Source organism: Leucoraja erinacea, chromosome 1, assembly GCF_028641065.1.
Source record: "Leucoraja erinacea ecotype New England chromosome 1, Leri_hhj_1, whole genome shotgun sequence".
NCBI lineage: Eukaryota > Metazoa > Chordata > Chondrichthyes > Rajiformes > Rajidae > Leucoraja > Leucoraja erinaceus.
In genome coordinates this window covers 96941477-96951198 of record NC_073377.1, presented here as the reverse complement: position 1 = coordinate 96951198, position 9722 = coordinate 96941477, and the positions used below count along the sequence as shown (strand labels likewise).

Here is a 9722-nt window from a genome sequence, read left to right as displayed (position 1 = left end):
TAATTGGATGGATAATGAGTCCTAGTTTCCAATAATTGTTAAGTGGCTGTTACCGTTTGTTCAGCCCGTCCTAAGTTCCCGCACAATTAGTATGTCATCCAACAAACCCATTACCATTGTGTGGCTGGTTGTTATATTTTGTAAATAACCTAGGTGCTAATGTAAACTCATTAGGTAGTGCTCTATACTGCTAGAGCTGAGCCATCCAATTAGATCACCTGTTATGGGTACTGAAAATAGTAAGCATCCTTTGAATCAATGCTTGCCATTTTCGTTCTTAAAATGAATATACTTAACAATAGAAAAGGTTTCCGTTCTTAACGAATATATCGCATTATTTTATTTATTTATTTATTTATTTTTATTTTTATTTTTTAATATATGGTCCCTAGATAAGGGACATATCAGATATTTAAACTGATAAAAAAACCCAGATATTATGCTTGATCTTGGCCAAAAGCCGAGATCTGATCTATGTTTGATGCGTCAAGCGCCATATCCTATTTGTTAGGAAGGGGATGCGTAGATAATAATTCTTCCCTTACAATGCAGCTAAAACCCATCCGTTGCTGATGTCCAGTGTCTGTATCCCATATGACATATTTTGTAATTGGTGATTATGTCTGGATACGAGTAGATCGGCATCTGGTGTTCCATATCGTGTAGAAACATCAGCAAATACTATAGCCCAATATCCTTTTGGTGTTCTCCTCCAAATTCCTCTCTCGATGTATCAGCTGGACTAGAAGATTATGTGTTGTAAAATTCTATTGTGTATCCCCGGATACTGTTTAAGATACGAGTGTCAAAAATTATTTATTCGATGTCTTCTCGCACCAACCTCCTTGTTTCCTTCTGGTTTTACTGTTTTCATCTGGATCCCCGAGGCCGTGTGTTGTGGGTGTACACATCTTCAGATATAGGGGCGATACCTTTGAGGATGATGTTTGGACGTTTAGATGAGCTCCAATTTGGCTTCATTGTCCAACTCCTTGACCTTTTAGATCGGTCCCCTCCAAATAAAAAGATATTGCTAGGAGGTTTCGGGTTTACACAGGCCCGTGTCAATCCCGGTTGGATGTAACCAGCTGCATAAATTGATTAGTTTAGTACATTCAGGGATTTACAATCCCCAGTGGCAAGTGACCGCTATGGTGCAGTAGATAGAAAACATATGGTCTATGCTGGTTTCTAACCTGGTTTGTAGATCTTTCCCAGTTAGCTTTACTCACAGCTGTACTGTTGTTCCCCCTGAAACATAGACAGACATTCCCATGTGACTTCCCAGATGGGAATGGAATCTGTCAGTAAATTTTTTGGACTGCTAAATCCTTCAGTCACAACTTAAGTATTCCTGTATTTCTATCAGGAAAAGACCAATAATGCACTCTATGTACTTTGTGACTTAGAAAAAGCATTACCTCATTATTACAGCTCTAGGTTTGCCCTAGACTAGACCCCAGCACTCTTCTGACAAAAGAGTCTACTGGAGGGAGAGAAGCATGATTATAGCCCTAAGAAAAACTGTGCTGCTTCCTTCTCCCTGTCTTTTCCTCCAGCACTTCCCTATAATAGTAGAAGTGAGATACTGCCCTGTATAAGGTGCTGCTATGGGACTTACCCACTTGAGGATTTGTTCTTCTGTTTTGGACCCGCATCGCTGTAAACGCGGTATGTTCTCGCAGGTGCAGGTCCCGCACGCGTCGCAGTGCTCACGGGCACTGAGTTCCCTGTAGTGCCGTTGACCTGCGGTGCTCCAAAGTGCGGTGCAGTGGTCACGGCACTGTCCTCTCGGGGAGCTGGCCGCTCACAACCGCAGGTATGTTGGTTTGGACGCGGTGTAGTGCTCTGCACTGTGCCGCTCCCCCCTCACTTGCGCCTGTGGTGCTCCAACGCGGTAAAGTCCTCTCGGGGAACTGGCCGCTCGCAACCGCAGGTAAAGTGGTTTAAACGCGGTGCAGTGCTCCCCACTGTGCCGCTGCTTTCCTCACTCGGGCCTGCGGTGCTCCAACGCGGTGTAGTCCCGCTCGCGACGCAGGCCCAGCAGCTCCAACGCGTACCCGGTGCTCACGGGCACCGACCGCTCGCTGCTATTTTTAGCTTCTCAGCCCCACGGACCCACGTAGCGCTCCTTACCCTGTAGGTCCCTGGGCTGTTTTGCGAGTCGTCAGGTTGACGGCTCCGGAGTGCTCCACCGGCTGTCGGCGACCCGTACACCTGCTGGAGCTGAAGTCGCACCGGCTCCCGCCAAGGGAGACCGTCGTGCCACCGGCCGTTGCTGGCTGCCTGCTCCTACATAGCAGCTCTCCCCCGCCAGCTTTCCACAGCCTTCCTGAAAAGAAAAGGTAAGTAAAAAAGAAACGAAGCTCTCTTACCGACTGTTGCAGGTTTCCAAAAAACCCTGCCGTTTGGGAGGAACGTCCTTCCTCCCCCAATGACTCGTTGCAATGCGTGTAGCGATAATGACACGCAAGCGTACTAGCGGGCTCTTCATGGAGTCCCTCACGTGACTCCGAAGTAAAATCTACCATATCATGTGCGAGCAGCCCGTTCTTTTTCAGTGAAAGAATGCTATACTAAGGAGGGGGACCCACAGCCCCATTTATATCAACGGGTCGATGGTTGAAAGGGTCAAGAACTTCAAATTCCTGGGTTGATAACATTGAAATGATAAGGGACATGTAGTTCGTGTGAAGAAGGGAGAAGACTCAGGCACCTGGCACAATTCCAGGAGCCTGTGTCTGGTTAACCCTTACAGCTAACAGCTTACTTTTATCGAAGATATAACTAACTATAAATAATTAGTAGATGAAAGTGTTCGATAAATACATTTCACAGTAGCTGAACACAGATCGGATACTGGCTAATGAAATATACATATATATATACAGATATAGATAAGGTAACGGGTGAAATTTAGCTGAATTTGAAATGGCGCCGCCTTCTTAGGGACAGAATAATAAAAAGAGCGGAGCTAACAGTACATCATCAATTTCGGAAGTCGAATAAATGTCGGACCCCACAGACCTGTGGGACACGCATTACAGTGTCGAACACTTCAGACACTGTAATTTTACCTGTCAAATTTTTTTTTTATCACAATATGTCACTATTCTGTGTTTTTTTTTCAAGGAAAATCGCAAAAGGGATATACCAAGGAAGTTAATAATATAAACGCCCCCCAACTATCCAGAGTCCTGAGCTACGGATGCACCGTAATAAATAAAGGTACTAAAATCACAAAAAATGCAAGATGATAAACAAAAGAAAATGGGAGGAATCAAACTGTGTAGCTGGAATATAATGGGTATTAATGAACGAATGAAAAGGAGCAAAATACTAGCTCAGTTGAAATCATATAACACGGACATTTCTTTTCTCCAAGAAACGCACCTTAGACATCAAGACCAGATGAGATTGAGGGCGAAATGGATAGGCCAAACATTTCACTCCTCATACACATCGAAATCCATTGTTTCCAGTAGGCGGCGCGGCTCTGGCCAGCAGCGGCCTCTGCAGCCTGTCCGCGTTTTTATTATTTTTTGTCTGTGTTTTTATGTAGTTTTTGTTATTTTATGTTGGGGTGTGTGTGTGGGGGGGTGGGAGGGAGGGGGAAACTTTTGAATCTCTCCCTGCACTGGAGACCCGACCTTTTCTCGTCGGGTCTCAGGTGTCGTTGAGGCCGCAACGAGGAGCGGCCTCCAACGGGAAGAAGCCGGGGACTCTGGTGCCGACTTACCGTTGCCGTCGCGGAGCTGGCCGAGACCGGGCGGGTGGAGCGGTGGAGGAGCGCTGCTGCTGCTGCTGCCGCTGCTGCTGCTGCTGCTGCTGCTGCCGATGCCGCTGCTGCTGCTGATGCGAAGGCTGCTACTGCGGGTCTGCGGACGGCGGCACCGGGAGCCCGCGGATCCCTGGAGGGAGACCGCTTTTCGGGGCTCCTGCAACGGCGAATTCTCCCGCCCGTGTTGCGGGGTTGAAGAGCTCCTGGAGCGGGGCCTGACACCACTGCCCCGCGCGGCTGGAATGGCCGCGGGACTTTGCGAGCGCGCACCGGGGGCTCCAACACCAAGACCCGGTGTGCGACTTCGCACCACCCGGCGTGGCTTTAATGGCCGCGGGACAATCGCCATCGCCAGCCGGGGGCTTTGACTTTGACTCTGACATCGGGGGGGGGGGGGGGGGGGGGGGTGCAGTGGAGAGATAAGTTTTTTTGGCCTTCCATCACAGCTATGTGATGGATGTTTATGTAAAATGTAATTATGTTGTGTCTGGGGTCTATTTGTGTGTAATGTATGGCTGCAGAAACGGCATTTCGTTTGGACCTCCAGGGGTCCAAATGACAATTAAATTGACTCTTGACTCTCTCTCTTGATCCAGAGACACCACAATTATTATTCGCAAAGGAATACCATTCAAATCAAAGAATATTATATCAGATAAGGAAGGGAGATACCTTATAGTCACAGGAGAGATTTATGCTATGCCAATCACCTTGGTAAACATATATGCGCCCAATTTTGATAATCCTCAATTTTTTAATAAAATTCTGAATAAAATCGCAGAATCTAACTACCAAAATGTTATAATTGGAGGAGACTTCAACTGTGCTTTAGATCCGTACTTAGATAAATCGACGCAAAAACAAAGAGGTAATATGAAATCTAAAACTAGTGATCTCTTAAATACATATATAAAAAATACAAATATAGCAGACGTTTGGAGGATTGCGAACCTGACTGGAAGGGAATATTCATTTTATTCAATGGTGCATAAAACATACTCACGTATAGATTATTTCCTAGTGGATTCAAAATTAATTCCTTATACTCTTAACCCTAAATACCACACCAATACGATTTCAGATCATTCCCCGCTATCTTTTGTTTTAAAACTGGAAGGAATCTCTACGAACAAATCGTTCTGGAGGTTTAACTCGCAAATTTTGAAAGACCCACAAGGGAGTATATATCTAAAAAAACAAATGGATCTATTCTTTGAGATAAATGATACACCAGATATTTCGCCCACTTTATTATGGGAATCCTTCAAAGCATTTATTAGAGGAGTCATTATCTCGTATCAAGCTTTTCAAAACAAAAAGAATAAAATGAACAAAGACAATTAGAAGAACAAATCAGACAACTAGATATAGATAATGCTAAAGATCCAACTATGGATAAACATAATAAAATTTTAATTCTGAAATTTAAGCTAAATAAATTATTATCAGAGAAGATTATAAGATTATTCCAAATTACTAAACAAGAACGTTTTGAATTTGGGGATAAACCCCATAAACTTTTGGCACGCCAACTGAAAAAACGGGAAAAAGATCATGCAATTCTAAATTGAATTAAATCAGATAGAGGGGAATTATTAACACTTCCTAATGATATCAATAAAAGATTTGCTCAATATTATAAGAATTTATACACATCAAAAACGCTAATAGATAATAATAAGGCTTCAGAATTTTTGAACGATTGTAACCTCCCAAAACTAGAATTGAAGGAACAAGAGGAACTGGGAGCACAAATTACAGATAAGGAAATAGAAGACACAATAAACTCACTTAAGAACGGAAAAACACCAGGACAAGACGGATTCAGTAATGAATTTTATAAATGTTTTTACGATACAGTGACCCCACGTCTACAGAAAATGTATACATTTGCTTTTAAAGAACAAACCTTACCTGAAACACTAGCAGAATCAACGATCACACTAATACTTAAAAAAGATAAAGATATAGAAGAACCAGGATCATACAGAGCTATAGCATTGTTAAATATGTAGCAATGTTACAAAATTTTGAGATTTAAAAAATCAAGTCTGCAATTTATCCCATCAGATAAAGCATAACAATAAGTTTAATTTGACACCAAATTCACTTTCATATCTCAAGTATTAAAAAAGTTATGACCATTTTCATACTCGGAAATTAGCATCTTGTTCCCTATTGATTTTCAATGGACATTACAAAAAAGCTGTGATCTTGGATAGTCAACAGGCCATTTCTTAAGGAAAGATTAACATTTTTAAATAGCCTAAGTGTCCAAAGATTATTCACAAATAATTCACAATATAACATGATTTTTATATCTAATTTACATTAATTTATAGGCCAAATGGAAGGAATTTAGTGTTCAATTGCTGTAAATAAATGCCCATTTAAATCAGCTTTCTAGTGGGTTCATGTGGAACGCGCCGGTTTAGAATGTTGACATAGCGCTGGATTAGTGCCCTCAAGTGCCGAGAAAAATACTGCGGGATATAAAAAGCCCAAAATGAGCTATTCGTTATAGATAATTTGATATATAGGGTTATATATATGCCCCATTTAATGTAAAAATAAGGTACATACCTTTAATTGTTTGCTCTATAAAACCCTGGGGCTGCGAGAGGTTGCGAGATGAAACAGTAATTTTAAATCTATTAGAACTATATTATCGAGGCCTATAAAACTAATAATACCTTTTGCGACCGGGTCTTGCAGCGATTTTTCGTTAATGATTTACTAGGCTGAACATGTGCGATTAGTACAGCCTAGTAAAAATCGCGTTTTAAACCTGCCCCCTCCAAACAGCGCCAAAATCGCGGGCCTGGCTGAGGGCAGATTCCCAATGGCGATTCAGGTAGGTTTTGTAACATACCTAAAATATGGATCAAAAAATATTAGCAAAAATACTAGCTAGAAGACTAAGTCAATATGTCAGTAAATTAATAAATAAGGATCAGACGGGATTTATACCTAAGAGACTTCATTTAATAACCTGAGACTTCTGCTTAACATAATGCACTCTCACAAATCTCAAGAACAAGAGTTATCTATCATTTCATTGGACGCAGAAAAAGCGTTTGATCAAGTAGAATGGGATTATATGTTTAAAGTATTGCAAAAATTTCAAATGGGAGAGAGCTTCATCGCATGGATAAAATTATTATTAAAAACCCACGGCTAGAATATTAACTAATAATATACTATCTACGAAATTCCAATTAACAAGGGGCAATAGACAAGGGTGTTCATTATCACCGCTATTATTCGCTCTGGTAATTGAACCTTTAGCTGAAAAAATTAGAACACATCCTGACATCTATGGTTATAATACAAAACATTCAAATAACAAAATATCCTTATACGCAGACGATGTACTACTGTATATCACAAAACCCCAAATCAGTATACCAAACATATTAAACCTAATCGAGGATTTCGGATCTTTCTCAGGATACAGAATAAACTGGAACAAAAGTGAAATTATGTCGATAAAACCGAAAGACTCAACACATCTTTTGAAATTCCCCTTTAAAATAGCTACAGAAAAATTTAAATACTTAGGAATTGAAATCACTAGAAATTATCACGGTATGTTTAATGCTAATTATAGCCCCTTACTTAAGAAATTAAACAATCTAATTAAATTCTGGAAAACGCTGCCGATGTCTTTAATAGGTCGAATAAATGCTATAAAAATGATCTTTTTACCACAAATCCTATATTTATTTCAATCAATTGCAATATATCTTCCAAAAAAATGTTTCAAAAAATTAAACTCAGACATCACAAACTTTATATGGGATTATAAATCCCACAGAATACAAAGAGCACACCTTAGTAAACCAAAAGAGATGGGTGGTCTAGCGCTCCCTAACTTTATGTACTATAATTGGGCGGTAAATATTAAAAATATGATTCACCTGCTGGACAACTCTGCCCAGCAGGTGGATTGGATTATAATGGAGAGAGAGGACTGCACTCCTGGTAATACAGGAGCGACTCTTCTCTCACCAACGAATTTGAATAACAAAAATTATAATAAAAATCCAATGATACATAGTACAATTAGAACTTGGAAACAAATAAAACAGAACTTAAAATTAAGAAATCTATCTCTGCTAATGCCAATAGCCAATAACCCTTCGTTTAAACCCTCAATTATAGATAAATCATTTACACAATGGGAAAGAACGGGAATCAAAACGCTCGGAGACTTGTATGAATTAGGGAAATTATTACCATTTCAACAATTACAACTGAAATATAACTTGAAAAATAATCAATATTTTAAATATCTTCAAATCCGTGATTATCAGAAAAAATATACAAAAGACTATTATAATATGCCCCCAGACTTATTAGATGAAGCCATGAAGATAAAGGCTGAATCAGCAAATCTAATATCATACTTATATAATATTACTAGACCAAGTGCAGACCCGTTGGGTCTGTTTCCCCAACGGCGTTTGCGGGGTGGGGGGGGGGGGGGGAGGTGAGAAGAGGGGAGGGAGGAGGAGTAAACGGGATAGATTTGGGAGGGAAAGGTGAGCGGGGTATGGGTGAGAGATGGGGAGAGAGATATGGGGGTGGGGGGATGGGGGGATGGGGAGGGAGGGGGGAGGAGGGAGGGATGGGGAGGAGGGGTGGGGGGAAAGAGGGGAAAGAGTGGGGAGGGAGGGAGGAGAGGGGTATAGCGGGAGTGATGGAAGAGGGACAGAGGGATAGGGGAAGGGTGTGTGGGGGGAGAGAGGGAAGGGGTGGGGTAGAGAGGGAAGGGGGGGTGGGGGAGAGAGGTATGGGAGAGGGGTGAGAAGAGATGGGGAGAGAGTGGGAGAGAAGTGGAAGAGTGGGGAGGGAGGGAGGGGTAGAGGGGTAGCGGGAGTGGTAGAAGAGGGATGGGGGAGTGGTGGAAGAGGGACAGAGGGGTAGGAGAAGGGGTGGGGGTGGAAGAGGCGTGGGGTAAGGGGGTAGAAGTGAAAGAGTGGGGAGGGATGGGTAGGGGAGGGGTGAAAAAGGGATAGAGGGGTAGGGAGAAGGGGGTGGTGGTAGAGAGGGAAGGGGGGTGGGGGAGAGAGAGATGGGTGGCAGAGGGAGAGGGGTGAGGAGAAAAACACATAGAAACATACAAATTAAGTGCAGGAGTAGGCCATTCGGCCCTTCGAGCCTGCACCGCCATTCAATATGATCATGGCTGATTATCCAGCTCAGTATCCTGTACCTGCCTCCTCTCCATACCCCCTGATGCCTTTAGCCGCAAGGGCCACATCTAACTCCCTCTTAAATATAGCCAATGAACTGGCCTCAACTACCTTCTGTGGCAGAGAGTTCCAGAGACTCACCACTTTCTGTGTGAAAAATGTTTTCCTCATCTCAGTACTAAAGGATTTCCCCTTTATCCTTAAACTGTGTCCCGCTTGTCATGGACTTCCCCAACATCTGGAACAATCTTCCTGCATCAGACAAATGCAATTCAGGACTTTTCTCTTCACAAGCAAAGTCAGAATGACGGTTAGTGAAGAATTCGAATAATCGCTGAGCGTTCTCTATGGCAACAATGTATTTGAGCACTGGGCATTGTGACATCACACGATGGAACGTTCACCAAGGGCTGGGGCTCCTGCAAAGGCATATGTAAATGAATCCATTCCAATTGGACATATGTGAACATCGGGCATTGTGACATCACACGATGGAACGTTCATCAGGGGCTGGGGCTGCTTCTATGGGTGAGAAGCCAGTTTATTTTTGAAATATTGAGGTGGGGGGGGGGGTGAAGGATTTGATTAAAAATGTGTACTTAAACACAACAAAATGTAATGAGGAGCAGATACTTAGAAAGAAAAGCGAAATCTCTACCGAAATGGAAAAGATGTCGGCGATTCTGCGTCTGGTTTCGGAGTTGCAGGGAATCAAAGGAAGAAACGCGGCCGGAAGCCGTACA

General features: G+C 42.5%; 1 pseudogene; it reads right to left on the bottom strand.

The window, feature by feature from the left end:
• Positions 1 to 361: 361 nt before the first annotated feature.
• On the bottom strand, positions 362 to 472 carry LOC129704770 (U2 spliceosomal RNA; annotated as a pseudogene).
• Between the last annotated feature and the right edge of the window lie 9250 nt (positions 473 to 9722).